This window comes from Vicugna pacos, chromosome 24, assembly GCF_048564905.1.
Source record: "Vicugna pacos chromosome 24, VicPac4, whole genome shotgun sequence".
Lineage (NCBI taxonomy): Eukaryota > Metazoa > Chordata > Mammalia > Artiodactyla > Camelidae > Vicugna > Vicugna pacos.
This window is the reverse complement of record NC_133010.1, coordinates 26,757,831-26,778,681: the sequence shown is the minus strand read 5'-3', so window position 1 is coordinate 26,778,681 and position 20,851 is coordinate 26,757,831. Positions and strand designations below refer to the sequence as shown.

At 49.5% G+C, this 20,851-nt stretch overlaps 1 long non-coding RNA gene across 2 annotated transcripts in view; it reads right to left on the bottom strand.

The window, feature by feature from the left end:
- Nucleotides 1-20,851, bottom strand: part of LOC116285324 (uncharacterized) — a 109,522-nt gene that overhangs the window by 6,172 nt on the left and 82,499 nt on the right. Inside the window, exon 3 of one of the 2 annotated variants that reach the window (XR_012063935.1) lies at nt 12,939-13,358. The exons of the other annotated variant lie outside the window; for it this stretch is intronic. This is a non-coding gene — a long non-coding RNA (uncharacterized lncRNA). Of the gene's footprint in view, nt 1-12,938; nt 13,359-20,851 lie in introns of those variants that run through there. 2 annotated transcript variants of the gene reach the window in all.

The following is a 20,851-nucleotide window of genomic DNA, read 5'->3' as shown; positions in this document are numbered from 1 at the left end:
AGGGCTGTGTTATTTACACTTTTACTGTTCAATTTCTGCCGATAGAAGCAGGAAGGAAGCCGTAAAAGGTCTGTCCACTGAACAGAGTACCAAAGTGAGAACGCCAGTAAATACTGGCACCCAGTGCTTATGGTAACGGCCAGCCTCAGAGGTTTCTCACATTCTCTCTGGGGAAAAGAATATTTTATGCTAATTTTTCACTGGTGGTTGATGGGTTTTAACTTAGTATTTAGATTCCACTGAGAAAATAAAAATTTCCATGGTGAAAATATTTTTCTGCTCGATGGCAGCTCCAAGGCCTCAGGAGCTGAAAAAGGCAGAAATGTTTTTGTTCCAGTCAAACCTGATTGACAGTCTTAAATCATCATAATGAGATTTTCAGCAGCAAAGCGTGTTCTCAGTTTCTGTTTTCCTTGTGTCTGTGGCTTCCATGGAGAACGTGGCCATGTTATTTCCTCTGGGACAGACACTGAGGGGCCCTGGGGCCTTGGGCTGGTGCATCGTGTCCTCTGCTGATCAGCGCTGAGCATCTGTGGCACACCAGCCTGGAAGGGCAGGGCCAGTGCGTGGATGCGTCTGTCACGTCAGGCCAGCGCGGCCGAGCCATTCAAGACAGCTGTTCCTGCTTGACCTCCAACTTCAAAGCCTCCCGCTTTCCTGAACATGCATCCTGAGTTTTATTTTCCAGGGCGGCAAACCAGGCCATCCCCAAGAGCACTAAAGGGCAAGCTTTCATCCCAGGCTGAAAGGAATAAGCGCTTGGAGCCTTTCCTTTTTTATTTTTCTCTGGGGAAGTCATAAAAACAGCTTTGATAATTAGTAAACAGCCAGCATTTTCCTAACGCTCATAAAACATGAAGGCGACATGAAAACCCAGTTTCTTTCAAGTGTCTCACAGGCTCATGTTCCTCCTGAGTGCAAGCAAATTGTTCAGGCTGCCCTGCAGGTCTGTCCACACCGCCGGGATCACCCTGGAGGGAGTGTGACCAGGTTCAAGTTTCAGTCCGGCTCCTCGAGGCAAATTCACTGAAGGTAAAGGAGCAGCAGCCTGCGCAGTGACAGATCCCAGGCCAGAGTCAAACCCTGGAGGCCGAGAAAGTGACTTAACTTTTCATGAGATATAGGAGCGTCACAAAGATATCTGAACATCTCTCTTTCTGGTAAACTCCATTAAGTCATGCAGGGTATACAGAAGAATTTTGTAATCTATTTTGCATTACTTTAAATTTCTCAACCCAGCCTCTTCATTAACCCAAGGAAACGAAAATCTTAGTGGTCAAATTTGAAGCCCTAATATGTGGTTGCCTGATGCCACATCACAAGGATCGGCAAACTGATCATCTGCCCATCCACTCAGCTCTGTGAAGAGCAGAAAATCTGCTACGGCCCCATCAGAGTGACACTCCCATTTCAGCGGAAAGGCCTTGGCGGGACAGAGGAGGGCAAGTACTGGGCCCAAGGCCTCCGGCGGCATCCTCCCGGCACAAAGCCGTCAGGGTCATAGCTGTTTATCTCAAAACGTGAACAATTTCTGGGAGTATCTAATTGCAAATAAAAGATCAACATGCCAACAAGGGGAAACAATGTTGACTCCATAGTTTGCAAAAGCAGCAGCAAAGAATTCATGGACTACAAGTGTGCAGAGGAGAAAGAGAAAAGCGATGTAATTAAATATATCAATTAAATGAGACAATGCCTACCTGTTCCCTGAACAAACTGGCTAATATGAGCAGTGAAAGTATTTACTGAAACCTAAAATCGCATCCCAGGCGAGGCTGGTGAGAACATACAGCCCTCATCTCCAGACACGGCTAGCTGGGGCCTGCCCCACTGCCCACCGGCCCCTCAGGCACGAACCCTGATTCCTGTTCAGCAGTGTTCGGGAGGCGTCTCCAGAACTGTCAGGCTGATACTAATTATCAGAAGGAGTTGGAGAGGAGGACTTCTGTCCCTCTCGGGGTGCTGGTGGCCCACACAGATCAAGAATGCTGTATCCCCCTCCACCCCAAAGAGACTTCAAAAAGTACAGAATTGGGATGGTACTAATTAAAACACTGAGAATCTAAAATAAATCCACAAGTGACCAAGAGTGGAGGCTATGGCTGCCAAGATGTCAGCAGCAGCAAGGAGCCCTATAAGAAGACGAACAAATAGGATCCTCCTGACAAGTCCAGCAACTTCTCTTTGGGATGAGCAGAGAGGGAGGGCAGGTAGAAGTGTGGAGACGCTCAGAGCCCCCAACACGATCTACATTGGACTAGGTTCATGTGTTACCTTCACAAAGAGGTCAAAGCAGTTATTTCAACAGCACCTCTCTGCTTCAAATGACACTTGACTAAATGACGTTTTGATGGTGAGATCCAGGGAATACAAACATTCTCATCTGGTGTAGTAAGACTTGATTTTTCAAAGATCAAGAGCAAGTCCAAAATGCTACCTGCTAACTGATGCAGAGGTCCCCCTAGGGAGACACTGATCATATGCTCACAGCACGCGGAACGCAGAGCCCCGTCTGAAAGTCAGATGAGGGGGTCTTTACTTGGTGGTGGCAGCTGGGCAGAGCTGCTTGTGTTGCTGGGCAGGGCTTGAGGACCCAAGGTGGACCCTCCGGGCCCCTCCCCTTAGGACCCTGGCTTGAAAGGAATCTTCCAGGAGTCTGTGCTCTCAGATTAGTTTCATCTAGCTGGAAACAGATACAGCCTCACAGTTTTTACCTAAGCATTTGGTGGGAGAGGAAAAAAAAAAAACCCAAGTTTTATTATCACTGGCCCCTTGAGGGTTCTAAAACCCCTACTGAAAACAAGGGCATATCAGGCCAATTGCTCTGTCCTGAAAGCAGTGGGAAACTGGAGGCGCTCAGAGCATGGGGCACTGTGAGTTTTCCCAAGGATTCCAGTCCCCGCCCGGCTCATGGAGGGGACCCCCAGGCAGTGATGCCAAAGCCCCGGATTTTATTATGCCCTCAGCACACGCTCTTCCTAAAGTGCGTCTTGTAAACTGAGATGCTCCCCACATGATTCTGAGTATTCTTTCTCTCACACAGCATGTGGAGACTGTGTGGACTCAGATAACTCAAGGTCCAACACAGAATGTTAGGAAAAAGGCTGTTTGTTTGGGTTTTTTGGTAAGTCTTCTAAGAATCTTCATGCGATCCATCTATGTTTATCAGTGTCAGTATCACCCAGCCTGATACTGACTTCTGAGACTGGGGCTGAGGTGAAAAGATCGGCCTGAGACCAGGCAGAGTTTCAGAGCCACTGTAGATTCTCCTGGAGACTGAAGTCCATGGCTCAGCCAAGACAGCATGGTCTGGAAGTGTGAAAATGACACCTGGTTCACCCCATGTCTTGTTTCGGACTGTCTTGTTAAAGGTGGGACCTGCTGTCATAGGCTGACTCGAACCCCATACTGACAGTAACAGGGTGAAATGGGTGCAAAACTACCTCCCACAGTAGGGTACCCCGGGACAACTTCTGGAGAGCAATATAGTAACTACACCTCAAGAATCATTACGATGTTCGCAAGGTTACAACGTTGGTTCAATAATCTCTCTTAGAATTTGCTCAGGAAAAGAACCCGCGGGAAGAATTCAGGAAAGAGCATTGTCTACATGTTCGTTAAGGAAGCTTACGTCTTAGTGCAACAGATAAGTAGAAACCTAAAGAAAGAACGAAGTACTTAGACTGGGAAAAACACATGACGTGACGTGATAGAGAAGAATGGGGGTGCTCTTCGTGGGGAGCCAGGGAAACCCTCTCTAAGGAGGTGACGTTCAAGCTGAGGCCTAGAAATGAGAATGAACTTGGGAAAGGCCCTCCTGGAGAGCGCCCCGTGCAGACGTCTGGAGGCAAAGGAGAGCCTGCCCAGTGGAGCCCTGGTCAGCCCATGTGACAGGGCCGCCGTCAGAGTGTGGAGGATGGAGTCAGGGAGGCAGACGATGGACACATGGAAACACAGGATCCTTCCACTCTAAGGAGAATTCCCGTGAGTATTAAAACAAACTGCAAGAAGGAAAATTAAAACAATGTTGTGAGGGTATTCTTTTCTTTCTTAAAATTGCTATTAATGAAGGCGTCCTTGGTTGAATACGCAAAAATAAGGTCTTGACCCTATACCACAAGCTGGCAGAGCTGACTCAGCCCCTCCACAGAAGGGTCCCCTTTGTGGGATGGGCCCCACGCCGCCAACCACAACGGTTCGCCTTGGATCCACCCAACTCAATTCACCCTGGGAATTCGCTTCACTTTGGCAAATGCCTAGGAACACAATCCTGAGGTCTCAAACCGTGGAGACAAGTTGCTCCAAGTCTAAGGGAAGAGTTGAAGTAACATGAAATTCAGGGTTTCATTTGTTTGAATTGAAATATAACTGACAAATAACCTTGTATCAGTTTCAGGAGTACAATGTAAGTTTAAACATCCATCACCTCATAGAGCTTAAAAAAAGGTTTTTTCCTGTGATGAGAACTTTCAAGATGAACCGTTTCAGCCACTGGAGTCGCCACACCTGCCCTACATCCCCAGGACTTACTCGTCTCGTAACTGGAGTTTTGTACCTTTGACCCCCTTCACCCATTCCCCCCGCCCCCCGGCTGCCACCGCTCTGTTCTCTGTATGTGTGAGTTCAGTTTTTGTGTTTCGTACTCCTCACATAAGCAAGATCACGTGGTGTTCGTCCCCCTGACTCACTTCAACTACCACGGGCCCTCAGGGTCCATCCCCATTGTCACGACGGCAGGATTTCGTTCCTCCTGTGGCTGAGTCTGCTCCACCCACTTGTCAGTGGACACTGAGGCTGTTTCTATGCCTTGGAAAAACTGTGAACGATGCAAATACTGTAAATGATGCTGCCGTGAACAAGGCAGGGGCCGGTTCCCTCAGATGCACATGTGTTAGAGGGCCTTCGGGAGTTCGGGTCACACAGCAGTTCTGGTTTTAATCTTTGGAGGACCCTCCACCCTGTTTTCTTCTGTGGCTGCACCAATTTACACGCCCATGAAAAACAGGAAAATTTGTTTTTAAAAAGGTGATGAGATGGTGCCCTCCGAATCAGAGAACGTAGTTTACCTCAAAACGTGGAAAATGGACAATGCCTACAGCCATTTACATTTTCCGAGGGAAGAAAAGAACATTTTAATGATTAATATTTTAACATCAAATTATTGACGGAACGTGCAGCCGGTGCGCACCACGTCAGTGTGTTCACGTGTCCTCCAGCCCCTGCGGGGAGGCTGCCCATCTGACCAGCTACGGCTTCCAGAATGTGAACAGCAGGGCAGCATCACTTCTGGCCTGGGGTGTGGAAGGGCCTGGCAGGACTTCTCCGTGGTCTCCTGCCCTGTCCGCATGGCTGGAGTGGAGGGTCGAGAACACAGGGGACTGAGCTCCATGTGGAGGGGGGCTGACTGGACGTGGTGCTGGAGCCCCTCAGACATGGAGTGAGGACTCAACTCTGGCTGTTCAAGCTGCTGAGAGCCCTGGGGTTCCTTGTGACAGCAGCTGGTGTTTACTACCCTTCTAGATCACGATGTGCTCCCCAAAGACCCATTTGCAGAATCTTCCCCTTACTCTGTCTGATTAGAACTCTGTTTTCATAAAGGATTGAGCCCCGTGTCCCTTTGGAAGACACCAGTCATATTTCCCAATCCCAGCTATTTTGTCTGCAGTGGAAAGAGCAACCAAAAGATTCTCCAAAACGCTGACATGGCCTAAGACACTTGTGCTGACAGCTCACTGTTGTCTGCAGAAACCCAGAGAGCTCTGACTACATCCCGAAGTTCTGTTTTCCCCCATGTTGTTCCCTCTCCCCTCCTCTCTGCCAGGCACAACCCCACCACCCTTCAGCTCTGACTCACACGCCTACTCCGCTCTGTACCTCTCTGACCTGCCCCGGCAGAAATCACCCCTCCTCTCCTCTGTGCTCACACAGTCATCCCAGACTTCTCGACTGGCAGAGCCAACGTCTTCTTTTCCATCTAGATCCTATTTGCCTCTTTAGCATTTGTTAGTATTGAAAATTCCCTCTGTATTGAAAAAAAAAAGATCTCTCTTATCTCAGCTTTTGAGACTCTCCTCTCTACGGATTCTCTGTGCACCTTTTTACCATCCTTCTCAACTCCTCAGCGGGCTCCATCCATGCCCCTTCTTAGACAGCAACGTCTTCAGAGGCACCTCTCTTCACTTCCCAGCTCACTGAAGGCTCACCCCTCCCTTGGCTTCCATAACCAGCACTCAGCCAGTGACTTCAAGGGCAGAATCTCCAGCTGAGCTCTCTCCTTATTTCCAACCATCCCCTAGAAATCTCTGCCTAGATGACCCCCGGCCACTGCACAAAACGGCCTAATTCTCTTCCTCCCCAAGACCAGCCTGCCTCCTGCCACCCATCTCTCTAACAGCAGCACCCGCGCGAGCGACCGCGAGATTTCTTCTCTCCTCCTCGTCCCCACCCTCCACGGACAAGCTACCACCAGCTCCTGTAACAAGGTCTCTTACATAAAGAAAAGGACATGGATGGGCTTTCGTGTTAGAGACCTAAGTCCAAATTCTGACTCAACCACGTCTTAGTTAAATGAATTAGATCAAATTACTTGATCTCTTTGAGCTTCTAATATCTTTTCTGTAAAATGGGGATAATAATAATAATAAAGACAAAACATGTGGGAAAAGGTCTGGCAGAGCCAGGCCAGATACTCACAGATTTTAATTTGTTTTTCCTGAAAACCCACATTCCTGCTGCCCTGGCTCAGGACTTTGTCACCTCTCACCTGGGTTACTGTGATGTCCGATGGCCATGTAAACAGTATTTCTGCCTCTCTTCTCTTCCCTGCTCCCCTCTCCCCACCAGTTGGGGTTTTTTTAAGTGCTGCTTGCATGTCTTTCTGACTCACAAGTCAGTCACATTGCCCCCTCCCCAGCTCGTCTTTTTCTAGACTCCCAGAGATAAAACTGCTCATCACCCCACCCCCTCGCCCACCATCCACCTTTCCCTGACCATGCCACACCTGTCTTGTCAGACCTCCCTGACTGCAAAGTCCAGATACTCAACCTAGTTTAAGACAAGGGGGACTTTCATGAAGGATGCCAAGAGCTCTTGGACCAGCAGGGACCCTGGACAGAATCCAGACATAAGCAGACTTCCAAGCCCATTTCCCTCCTCTGGCCCCAAAATATGGAATGTGGGGACATGTAACAAAATAACATCTTTTGGTCTCTATATGAGGGAAATCCAGGTGCCAGGAATAAGCCCCGATTCAGAACAGACAGTAGGAGATGAAACCAAGGGTTTTAGCCCAGAAGCTTCCAGGGCTCTGCTGCCTGCAGGACGGCTGTGGGGTGGGGAGGACCAGCCGCACACGGGAAGCAGACCTGTGTGCCTGCATGACACTCCCTGCTAAAGGTCGCCCGGGGCGAGAAAGAACAACCAAACCCTCCCAGTGGCCCCGATGAGCAACCAGAGAGAATCACCACACACCAGGATGTGGTGGGAAGGGTCCGCTGGTGGATGTCAGGGTCCCGGACGTGCCGCAGGTGCACAGAGCCCTGGCTCTGACTCTCCACAGGATACGGGGCCTGAGGCCAGGCAGGAATAAGCCCATTGCCTCCACTGAAGTAGGGTCGCCTGCGTGTCCCACAGAGGCAGCACCTGCCAGGGACGAATTCTCGGGCTGATAACATCACATCACCGCAGGCAGTGACCAGTCGCCCCTAGAACTAGGGGGAAACTGAATCATCCAGAGCACTTTAAATGAGTATTATCATTAAAGCTTTTTCACGTAAATGTAACTTTATTGATCACTGTGGATTCCCTTTTGGTTTGCGGTCTGTGTCACTCAGGGAATGTAGGTGCCCATAGGTGTACTCTGCTATCTTGCAGTGAGTGAGAGGCACTGAAGGAACATGTGCTTGAGGGATGGAAGGAGCCCCAGCTCTCTACACATCAGAGAATAGCCCCAGACCAGGCAAAAGGCACCATTAATAAATGCTGAAAAATAATGTTCTTACTTGCTCATAATCATAGAACCATCATTAAAAATTTTAATGAAAAATCTCAAACAAAGGCATAGAGAAAAAAAAGAAGCCCTGTGTATCTACCAGGCAGTTCCAGTATAAATTCACAGTCAATCTTGTTTCATAAAGGAATTTTTTTCAAGTTCAAAGAGATAAAGAAAAAGATGCCACAATCCAAGAATGGAACTGAAAGTAATATAAACTATAATCATGAAACTTTTTGAAAACCCAGCTTGATAAATACTTAAACAGAAAATTGGACACAACTCAAAAGACAATTAGAGAGCCTTGGTGCCTAGAACAGGATGTTTCAGAAAAAGCAGATGGTGGTACCATAGAAGGCAGTGGGTTTTCCAAAACGGGACACAGAAGTTCTCAAAAGGGAAGGAACACTCTGGACCCTTAGCAGAACCATACAAATAAACGTCCTCCTGGCTCGCAGAAAATCAGAAAACACACCAGAGACGTAAGGCAAGTGATAAATCACACCTCACTGGCAGGACGATTCCCTCTTTCCATCAGAAAAGAACCATCTTTTGTGCCAAGCAGTAGGTGAGATTAAACCAACAACAAAACAACAGCAACAAAGCCACACCCTTGTTTTCTGCGCCTCCCATCTCAGGAGGGCCATGAGACCAGATTCTGGTCAGCAAGATGCACACAGAAGCTGGGATTCTCGAATCCCCTCTTCTTCCTGATGCAGCAGGTCCTGTGCCTTTGGTGAATGCTCATGGGGACGTTTCCAGTGGTTCCTCCAGTGAAGGAATGGAGGACCAGGAGAGGGCAAAAAAGAAAAGCCAACTTTAAACTTAGTCATGATTCCCAAATCTTTCACAGTGTGTGTATCTGGAGCAACCCTGATTTATTTGTTATTAATTTGTTAATTTGTTAACTGGGTGGTTGCTATCTAGGTGTCGGTTAAAATTTCACCTGTACAATTACAGGGTATTTTTAACTTTACAAGCTTAGAAAGAAAAGAATCCCACCTCCCAAGAGCAAGAATGAGACCTCTGAGATGGGAGGCAGGTCCCACCTTGGGGTTGCACAAGGTGGGGGCTGGGGGGGTCTCTCCAATCTCATTCTCCCCCACCACACTGCACACCCAGGCTCACCCAAACATGGCCTCAGCCCCCCATCCTCAGTCCCCCCGGACAACCACAGCAGCTCTGTTTCCCAATTTTTAAATCCTGGGCAGGAAACAACAAGGATCTACTGAATAGCACAGGGAACTACACGCAGTATCTTAAAATAACCTATAATGAAAAACAGGAAGAGAAAAAAAAACATATATATATGTGTGTATACATATATATACATATACACACACATATATATATATACTCAACCACTATGCTGTACACCAGAAACTGACACAACATTGTAAACTGACTATACTCCAATAAAAAAATAAAAAGAAGTGAAATAAAATCCTAAGCAGGGACTGACCATGACTAGCTGATCTTCTCAATCCAGGCCCCAAGGAGCCCTGAGAGACCTATAAACCAGCTCTGAAATCAGACGTGCACCCCAGTGCAGGCAGCAGTGACCCAGGGCTGGGCCCCTGGCCGCGACGTGGAGTAGCAGAGGGGGGGAGAAGGTCATTTTCCAGGTACAGTTCTCTGTGCTCAGGTGGCTCCCTGCCCAGCCCTGCCTGGGAAGGCACCCTTCTCCCTGTGGAGCCTGGTCACAGGGCTGCGGCCAGGTCGGGCTTGCACAGGAAGCTCAAGTATCACTGGGCGCTCGGGCAGGAGCCTGCAAAGCCCTTCCTACGACTGATAAACAGTATTTGATTTGGAGCAAGAGGAAAAATAAGGGGCTCAGGATAACAGAGGAGGATAGGAAAGCACAGGAGCTCCAACAGGAGAGCAAAGGAAGACGACTGCCTTGAACCACTGCTGCGGGGACACCTCTAGGACCATGCGCTCGGGAGCAGGTGACACGGGGACAGCAGACTCCCTCCCCCGGCTGCCGGCCAGCGGAGAGCTCCCGGGCCAGGGGATGAGCAGGTGCTGGGCTGTGACTGAGGGAGGACCACCAAGCAGGTGGAGAAAGTCAGGCCCCTTCAAGGATGAGCACTTAGGCTAGAGGCCCCCGGCAGCTGCTCACAGGGAAAGGTCTCCCTCGTGTGAGTGATGAGGAGAGACCCTCTGGAAGGAACGAGGCAGGCAGAGCAGGAGGCTGGCCTTACACGTTATGCCCCTCCCTAATGGCAGGGTGATGGGTGTGTTTGTGTTGAGTGGTGGGTGGTTGGGAGCCCCTTGTCCCCACAGACACCCTGGGAGACTTTGTTTTGCTGAGCGAGGGACGCAGCTGAGACAGAAAGCAAAGTTGCTGAGGATGTGAGGAGGGGTTTTCAGGGCCAGGCCAGGGCCAAGAGAAGAAACAGCTGGCAAGGGAGAGGAACTTTGGGGGATTTAAGAAATGTCTGATGGGGGCTTTAAGTTACCCCGAGGTATGACCTGTGATCTTTCCCTCTGCCTCTCCAGTAAGCTTTCCTGAAAGTTTCAGGAAAATACGCATTTCTTCCTCGGGCTGTGCGGGATGGGGTTTGCTTGATGGGGGCTGATTTTGGACTCAGGTGGGTGTGGGGCCAGGGCTGACTTCCCCGTGGCCTGCCCCAGCTGGGTTACACTTTAAACAATTGTTGCTGCAGAACTTCCCATGCCAGGATCTCAGGCCTTGGATAAAAGTGCCAACTTGGCATGAATAAAGGAAAACGACTTCTTCCCTTATCTCCACGCCCAGAACTCTGCGATTGTAATTAAAGCTTGATGATTTATTAATAATTTAATGCAGTATAGTCCTTATTGAGAAACTCTGTTCTTTGTTTTTCATGGTGGCAGACTCATTAGGGAAGAATAGAGCTTAAAAGAAAAAAAGAGAGAGAAGTTGCTAGGCAGGGCTTAGGAAAATAAAAACCAAAGTAGATTCTTTATCCTTCAAGCTCTAGGCCCACCAAGGATAAGTAGCCCAGGTTGTCCCAGAGTAGTGGACAAAGTCTGAGCAGTTCAAGGGCAGAAGGACAGCAGGTTAAGGACTCACAAAGGAGCAGGAGAGGAATGGGCAAGGGTGGTATGGGCTGGTGAGTGCGGGTCAGAGCTGGCTGGGTGCCCGGGCTGCCTCTGGGTCAGACGCGAGGCGGTGGGGGGACCTGTTGAGTCCCGGGAGCTGCCGTGGTCAGGACGGGTCAGGTTACACCGCGTTAACAAGCTCCTCCAGCAGGTGCACGAGTCCAGATGCTCCCAGGTTGCTGCGTCCCTGGGCCGTCAGCCTCCACGCAGTGAACCAGGAACCCCGCTGCCTCTGTCTTGGCATCTTCTAGGACTTGGGACTTCTGAGGTCACTCCAAGGACACTAACAGGATGGATCCATACTGCCCTGTGGGGCAGACACTAGCCACGTGTGGCTACTTAAGTTTCAACTAATTACAATTAAATAAAATGTAAAATTCAGGTCCTCAGCCCACGGGGCCAGTGGCTACCACAGTAGTCAGTGCAGATGTGGAAGGTGTCCTTCCAGGCAGAGGATTCTGGTGGACGGAGCTGGGGTTAAGGGTCACAAGGCGGGGCGGGGCCTCTGCAGCCACTCTGGCAGGTGACCACATCCCTTCTGCCACATCGTACCAGCTGGAACCAGTCCCTAACCCCAGGCTCCCTGCTGTACAAGCTGAGATGAGAAACTATGTACGTAGTGTCTCCCACAGGGGCTGAGAAGGGACCCCTGGCTGGCCCTGGCAAGAGTGAGAGCCAATCTCCCCAGGGGCACCAGGGAGCTAGGGTAAAGGCCACAGCAGAGCAGGGGCTGGACACTGCGTCCTCTCTGTTTCACATACAATCCCAAAACAAAGCAGGAGCAGGTGGGGAGAGGAGGGAAAAGGGAAGCCCTGTATCTCTGACACTGAGTTTTTCTCTAAGTTTGCTGAGTTGGAAATAATCCAATTTTATTTGATTTAGAAAAATAAACAAACAGTTTTTCCACTGCTTTTGGGCGACTTTTATCTGCATCAGGTCTCGGGTGTGAAGAGAAATGGGGAACAGCACACACAGCCTAAGGGTTAGAGCTGGGGCCGTAAGGGGCTCCCACCACCTGCTTCTCCTGCCGCCTGCAACCCCGGTATCCTCCTTGGAGGCGATGCGCATTGGGAAGGAGAGCACAGACGGTCTGAAATCCAGCAGCTCTGAGCTCGCTTCCTGGAAGGAAGGAGCAGGGCTGGGATGTGTGGGGCCTGGGCAGCCTGACCTGGTAGCCACAAGAGGAGTTCCCATAACGCCAGGGAAGGAATACTGAGGGTGACACTGGGGCATAGAACCAAGCCAAGGTCACAGGGGCAGCAAGACCATAACTGGGAAAGCAATTCAGGATGTCAGAAGCCAGGAAGATCGGGAACATTCAGGAAGTACCGTGAAGTCAGGTCAGGGCACAGGGTTCACACTGAAGTCTGTGGCCGACGCCAGGGCCTTGGAGAGCGGGCTCCTAGGACACCAGCCAAAAGGACCAGAGAAAGACCAGGCCTTAGGCGGCCTTCAGGTTCTCCGAGTTTGTCTCCCCACCTTGACCAGAGGAACTGATCACTCCCACCTCCAAGCGTTGCAGGGAAGATCAGGTAATACCTCACAAATTCCTTCTCTGATTTCTTATCGTTGACTTAAATTCTCCTATACCTTTTAAGATCTACTTAAAACCCTGCCCCCTTCATGAAGCTCATGACATTTTCTTCTCCAAAACTTCTGAGAATTTCTTTCAAAGTTTTTTGAATTTCATGAAGTTACAGCCTGGTTTTCTCACTCTTCCACAATTATGCCACTATGCAGACATTTACTGCCTTGCTCACGACTTTTTTTCTGGAGTGTGTGTATATATAAATCCTCCAGCTAGCACGTGTGGTTGTTGTAAGCAGGGACCCCTCTTTGAGTAGATTTACGGCACGTCCTCCATGAGCTACTCTGCTAATGTGGACAGACGCATGCCCCAGCTGCTGCAGGGTGTTTTGGTCTGTGTATAATCGGAATGACTTTTTATTGATAACCCGGACATTACTCTGGGTCACAGGAAGTTATTCTTCTGATACAGTGAATCTCAACAGAACTGTGGCCTGTCTCTAGAATGCTGTGAATAATTCTGCCTATAAGGATCAAGGAGAACATTTAACAAAAAGCCCAGAGAGGGACGCGTGAGCAAATGTCCCTGGTCCCACGGAGGGGGTGGCTTCCGCTTCGGGGATGGATGCTTCTGCCTGGAACGCAGCGGCTCTGAGACAGCAGGGTGGAGGTTTCAGGGAAGGGCCCTGCTCTGTGTGCTCCAGGAACTCCAAGCTAAAGGACAGAGACCCTGCAGAGTTTGAGGGAGGTCGTCCTGGTGAAAAGCAGAAGGAAGCACCGTTCATTACAATAGGCTGTGAACACACGGGGCAAAGGAAACTGTAAATAGATTCAAAATGGATTCAGATATGTTCATGCACAACAGGCCTCATTAGTCGGGTCATAAGGGGAAGTTGGGCAGGTTCCGTCAGCACCACCGGTCCTTTCAGATGGATAGGAAAACTGTAATATTCACTCAACACACATCTCCCAGCACCCAGGTCAGAGACAAACAGGGGTGCGGGGGTCACCAGCCCCCCATTCAGTGCCATTCTGTGACATTTACTAAGTTCTCATCTTTTCATATCTTAGACTCAAGAGCCTTGGGGTGTGTCTATATTGAATGGGACTAAGTGAATTAGAGGCAATGGAAGTGCTGGTTGAAAAAATGGTTTACGTTTTGGGGAGAAAAGTTATTCTATCAATACTAAATAACTGGTAAATACAGACAACCTCCCCCATTCCAAATAACCCAGTTAAATCAATCCTGGCATTTATTCAACCCTCAAAGCAGTACATATGGCCTCGATGTGTACCAATTAGGTGTATATTAATATCAGCCGTCAGAAGTTTATCTTGCTCCCAGGACAGAAGTAAGCCTGTGTTTTCAAGCACACTCAAGGAGAAATGCAAGAGAGAAAAGAGTAGACGGGGCCTGCCGCCCCTGGCCACAGAGAGAGGAGTTCCCCTGACCAGAGCTGGGGGGGTGCAACTTCAGATGGTCTGGAGTAGACCCACCCCTTCAGTCTGTGGCTTGGACAAGGAGTCCCAGGAGGGACAATGACCAACCAGGGAGGACACACAGGGAGGGTGCTGAGGTGGGGGCTGGGCCCACCACTGCCTCCCATCCAGGGTTCCACGCACGAAGCTACTTTCGTGCTGTGCAGATTGACTTGTTTGAGTCCGGGATGGAGGACTGCTTATCTTGATGCCTGGAACCGAGGCGATTTTATTCCAGCATTTTGTTGAAAAAAAATGCTCACAGTGAATAAAAAGTGGAAGTCTGAAAGAGTTTGAAAAAAGTTTGGGCATTCCAGCATTTGGAGTAATGTGCTCAAGGACAGGTCGGAGAGCAGGTGACTGACAACCAGAAATAGTCCTGTCCTTGAGAAAACAAAGGAGGAGCCCTCCCCACTCTCCACAGAAGGCGGCTTCCCCCAGGCGCGGCTCTGGGACCCTGGCCCATGTCCCTGCTCAGAACCGTCAGCCGCTCCTATCTTCGTGGACAGCAGAGCTCTGAGCATCAGAGCCTTCTCTCCGTTTTTGCTCAAGGTGGGTACAGAGGGATGTGGTACAAGACCAGCGCACGTCTGTTGATATTTTAAAACCCGGCACTCGAGATTTGCATGCGATTAAAGACCATTCCAGCCATCTCCAGTGGGGAGCCCACAGCCAACCCAGTGACATTCCCATCCTGTCTGACCTTGAGCCCTAGCAAGAACTCCCTTTTACATCACGACCCGGGACCGGCAGTACCCTGCCCCCCACAACCTGGAACACAAGCCCCGCAAACACTCAGCCTCACTGCTGGAGAGCCGTGCACTGTCTTCTGTTCTAGCCGCGCCTTCTGGGCGTCCCCACGCTCTCGGCGCCCTCACTACCCGCACATGCCTCCTGAGCTGCAGGCCGAGAACCCAGGGCCAGTATGAGAAGGACCTGCACCCCCAGCTCTGTCCTGACAGACATCACGTCCTCGGCCAGCCCGGAGCAGGCAGTTGGGTCTGAATTTTACTTCGTAAATGAAAACTTCAGCTCCTTTCACGGCAGTGATATAAATCCAAATTCTGGTCTCCAACCAAAATGTCATGGGGGCCTCCTGTCCTCACTGTCTGTGCATCCCTGTGGTGGGGCCCTAGGGGGCTGGCCTCCCTGGGAGGTCTCAGCCCTGCTCCTCTTTTCCAGCCTCCAGTGTCCCAGGGCCCTGTCCTGTGCAGGCTCAGTCCTTAGGGCTTCCCGCCTGCCTGGAGCATCACCAGGGAGACCAGAGGGCCGCTTACCTCCTGCAGTTCCTGTACATGAAACCAGCTTTTCTTTCTCACTGACGGATCCCTCAGGAAAGAGGCTTCCAAAGAGAATTAAAAAAAAAACTAAAACTAGACTTACCCTATCGTCCAGCAATCCACTCCTGGGCATTTATCTGGAGGAAACGCTAATTCAAAATGACATCTGCACCCCAATGTTCACAGCAGCACTGTTTACAATAGCCAACACATGGAAGCAACTTAAATGTCCGTGGACAGATGAATGCATAAGGAAGCTGTGGTATATTTATACAAGGGAATACGACTCAGCCATAAAAATAATAATGCCATTTACAGTAACATGGATGGACCTGGAAATCGTCATTCTAAGTGAAGTAAGTCAGAAAGAGAAAAAAAAATACCATGTGATATCACTCATATGCGGAATCTTTTAAAAAAGGTCACAAATGAACTTTTACAAAACAGATGCAGATTCACAGACATAGAAAACAAACTTATGGTTACTGAGGGGGACAAGGGATGGGGAGGGATACATTGGGAGTTTGGGATCTGCAGATACTAACTACTATATATAAAATAGATAAACAACAAGGTCTTACTGTACAGGACAGAGAACTATGTTCAATATCTTATATTAACCCATAATGAAAAAGAGCATAAAAAGGAACATACATGTATATATAACTGAATTACTGTGCTGTACCCTGGAAATTAACACATTGTAAATCAACTACACTTCCATTAAAAAAAAAAAGAGTAAGGTAAATGAGGTCAGGTGCACACCAATGAGACAAACAGCAAGGACTGTGATCATTCTGGACCAAATAACACCTGTTTGGCCACTAGGCCATATTGAACTCACTGTGCTTGGCCTCTACACGGGCCTGGCGGGGGTTCTGCTGGGCTGGGTGTAGGGCCAGCATTCTCCCACTTGTAAGGACAACTATCTCTACAAAGACATTTCATCTGTAAACCTATTGGCACGCTGGTTCTGTGAAATTCAGGTTAATGGAAACGCTGGACAAACATCTTTGGCCGACAGCAGCTTGCAGTCCTGGAGTGGGACCCGGCTGAGACTTCAGGGCCAAGTACCAAGTGCATGACCGCTGGGGCTCGCTCCTGAGGAGATGGGAGACAGGCGAAGCTGAAAAGCGCCGGCATCGGCAGCTTCCAGCAGACGTTTCTGAGCCTTTCCCATCAGGACTGCTGAGGAAAGAGGGCTCTCCCCCGGGCAGCCGGCGCAGTCGGGGGCAGGCAGGGCCTGCCCAGAACCAGGGGGAGTTCTGAGTGCAACCCCCACCCCAGGGCCCAACCTCGCCCTCAAGGGGAGGGCCAGACGGCGCAGTTTGGGATTCTGTTCCTCTAATTATTTCAGTTGACGGAGGCTTCTCTCTCTTTTCATTTTCCTCCTGAAACGAGTAATTTTGAATGCTGAGGTTCCATGTTGGAAAGATAATGAGAACCTTCATGAGTCTGGAATGAGATGCAGAAAAATTGCACCTTTCCCCGGGGACCAGGAAAGGGAAACCCTGGAGGCGGGAAGGGGCTCTGGCACCTTCCGAAAGCCGGGTCACCATGCAGCGTATTTCTCTGGATTCTAATTTTCCCTCTTTCCTGAGAAATGCCGCCTGCCTGTGTCTCACAGGCATGGAGAAGGGGAGACGCGCTGGGGGAGGGCGCAGTGTCAGTGCCTGGTACCACTAAGTAATCACCCGGAATGACAGGTTTGCCATGGGATAAGGAGCAGTGGGGAGAAGAGAGGTCAGGAAGAGGCCAGAAAGAGAAAAGAAACCTTGATTTTTCCAGGTGCTACCCAAAGAAAACCAGGCAAGCGTCTGGTCTGGGCACTGCGGGCGCCCAGACAACCGGGGAAGACACTGGAAATCCACTCAGTGCAAGGGTTTCGAATTCATGATGCTGAACAACTACTTGTCTGGCGTTTTCTTTCCCAAACCTCACAGAGAACAGGAGTCTATCTGTGTGGGGAGGCGCACTGATGATTTCTCAGACGGCTTGTTTTTGGGGACTTTCGTGACAGGAAGTAAACTGTGCTTCATTGCTTCAAAAATGCTGCTTTAAAGAGTCTTTCCTCTTTTTTTTGGCGTGACTCTCAGATACAACTTCACGTACTCCCTGTTCGTTAAGACACATCTAAATGCGCAGTGCAGCCAGCTGAAATGGGCGGGACTCATTCGTGGTGTCTTTGGTTGAAAGGAAACTGGCCTGAAGGCCAGAAGAACCCTGCTCCCAGGCTGAGTTCCCCACATTTATCTGACTCCTTAGTGCCATCGGTGAGGGAGGGACAGATCTTTGTGAGTGAGAACCAGGAGAGGAGGTGAGGCTGTCACTGCTCTCGCAGGAGTCTATGACTTTGAAGACAGTGCAACTCAGAGTTCTGCTCATTTTCAAACTCTTCATGCCACTTTTCCAAGCCATGGAAGGGGTCAGAAACAAAGTTTTCACGTCATTAATACATTAGAAAAAGAACGGAAAACGATCGGTTGTTGGCCAACCTAGTTCTCATCTGCTCTCCAGAGTGCACTGATAAATGCACTGTCTCTGCTTTACCTCAGCACGTGCCCTCCAGAGGGAGTCACCGGGCACACAGGTGAGCACCGGTCCTCGCCATCAAAGAACTCTTCCTCCCAGTGGCTGCAGTTGGAAGGACTCAGGGCCCATGCAGTTAGGAAGCGCTGTCTGGAAACTCCATACTCTTCCTGGCTCTTGTGCAACCGACTGAGGGGACCTGTGAGGGGACCCCTCTGACCCCAAGAGCAGCTCCTCTCACCCTGAAGGCACAACCCCCCCACCCCCCCCCACCCTGAGGAGAACCTCCTTCACGCAGACCCATCACTTCCCCTGCTGGAAGGAGGAAGGAGCGAACTGCTCCTTCTACAGGGCCGGGGAGAAGGGTATCCTTTGCAGCCTATGCACCATGCAACCCCGTCTGGACGGTTCCGTGGCATTCAAAGGACAGAACCTTAGCCACTCCAACCAGCAAACTTTGAAAGATGTAGCAGAGACGTAGCCAAGATTTCATCACTTTGCCAAATTCCTAGGTTACATTGTCATTTATAGGAGATACTTTTGAAATCGGTGCAGCAGAAAGTTTCACAATTTTATTTCTATGATATATCAAAACACCTGTTCATTTATATTAATATATCCATGCTATCAATAGAAATGATTTGCAGTTGGAATATACTTTAGTCTCTGAAAACCCAGAGCAGGTCTACTGGAGCAAAGCCAGATACATCCCAGGAGGGCAAAAGCATAGCCGTGAATGTGAGCTGGCCTTCCATCCCTGTTGCTGGAAGGGTCTGCAGAGCCCGCAGGCACGGGGCAGGAGGGAGGAACAGCCCACCTCCAAGGCCGGGGCTTCGTGAAGCTATGTGGGGCTTGTTGTGAGCCATCACACAGCAGAGAGTCTGTCTGCAGCTTCCTTCCTCATCAGGAAGCAACGTTTGCTATCAAAAAAAAAAAGTCCTAGAAGGTCCCCATATGGCTAAGGAAAAGGAGAAGACAGAGCTGGTCCCAGGTGCCACAGAGGGCACTCCTGGACAAAGACACACAGATCCGCAACACAGAGAACTTCAGCTGAATTCCCAGGGCTCTGCCTTCACGTTCTGGGATGAGACCCAGGCCCTGGCATGTTAAGCTCCCCAGGGGACAGCAGTGTGTAGCCAGGCTGAGAACTCATTTACAGAGGAAGCAGAGAAGCAAATATAGCTCCTACCAGGGTGTGACTCCATTACTCCTGACATATCCTTCTGCTGCCTTTGAAGGGCCCTGAGCTCATCATTCCTAATGCAGGAAAATAAAATCCAAACTGTCCCAAATAACCATTCCTCACTTATCAGGCTGGCAAATGTCTAAAGATTTGACAGCCACTCCATGGGAGGTCGTGGAAAACCAGGCCATTGGTCTACTGAGGGGGGACACGTGTGGGTGACATGACCCCATGCAGGGCAGCATGGGAACATCCAGTGCAGTTTCCAGTGCACATATTCTCTGACCCAGCAATCCCACTTCTGGGAATTCACGCCACAGAGAGACCTGCACACGTTCAAAGTGACATGTTCATAGAGTTACTCACTGCAGCCTTGTTTGCAATGACAAGGGACTGGAGACACCCCAACTGTCCATCTGCAGGAGATGAAGTAAATAAATTATGAGGCTCTACACAGTGGAATACTACGCAGCTGTGAAAAACAATGGGGACACAGGCTAAAGAGAGGTGTGGAAGAAGTCAGAGACTGAAGTAAGAAAGGAAAGGGGTGGGGGCGGGGTGGGTATACAGCCAAAGGGGTCAAAAGGTACAAACGTCCAGTTACAAGACAGTAGTCCCGGGAGGTAACGTGCAGACGGTGACGACCTTCAGTGCTGTGCATGCACGGTGCTATCACTGACTGTACTGCACGTTCGAAAGCTGCTAAGAGTAGACCTTAAAAGATCACATTGCAAGGAAAAATTTGTAACTTTGTGTGAGGTGACAGATATTAACTAGACACTGTGTATTCATTTCACAATGTACATAAATATCAAATCATTATGTTGCACACCTGAAACGAATATATGTCAATTCTATCTCAATACAAAAATAAAACTAAATTTTAAAAAAGGGAAGGTGCAGATGCTATAATAAGAACTAGGGGAGGGCAAGAACGTATTTCTTCATATTTATATCAAGAAACACCAGAACACCAGAATATGAAGCAAGCAGAAGTGGTTACTTTCAGGGCGGGATGATGAGGAGACAGAAGAGGGTGGGAGGCAGGCTGCTCAGCCCGTACCTTTTTATGCTTTATTATACTTGTTATACTTTTGAATCATGTAACTACATTTCCCTTTCCAAAAAAAAAAAACTGAAAAAGAGAAAGGTCCTGAGTTACACATGTACACACGCACGCACGCACGCACGCATGCACACACACACACACACACACACACTCTGGGGGATCCGGGATGGATATCTAAGCTGGATGAGTCTCACTTGATTATTAGAGTCAAGATTCTGGTGTCCAGAAAATACAAAACCTAGTGATTAACGCCCCTTCAGAACTGTAACAAAGATTTGTTTTCTTTGGGGGTTGGTGTGCTCGAAATCCAGAATTTTAAAAAAAAGAACAAAACTATTAGGATTCATAAGAAGCTTAAGTGTTGAAGAAATTTAGAGATGAATTATCCTACTCCATCTCTTTCAGAGGACACTCAAGCTCAGAAGACGCAGGCACGCGTGCAAGGTCACAGAGGCAGGGGCGGCTCTGGGCCCTCGGGCTCACTCTGTGTCCAACCATCGGTTCCCTGGCAGGATGGAAAGTGGACTGAGACCGTCTGGGAAGTGCTGTCAGCTCCGGACTGGGGCCCTAGAGGAGAGATGAGGCAGATGGAGCAGGGGAAAAAGGCGAAACTTCATAAACGTCAATCTTCCATCACGCCAGTATGTTGAAAAGGCAGCAGCTGTTCTCCGTCGTCAGTGAAGAGGAAACTGAAATTTATGCGTCTA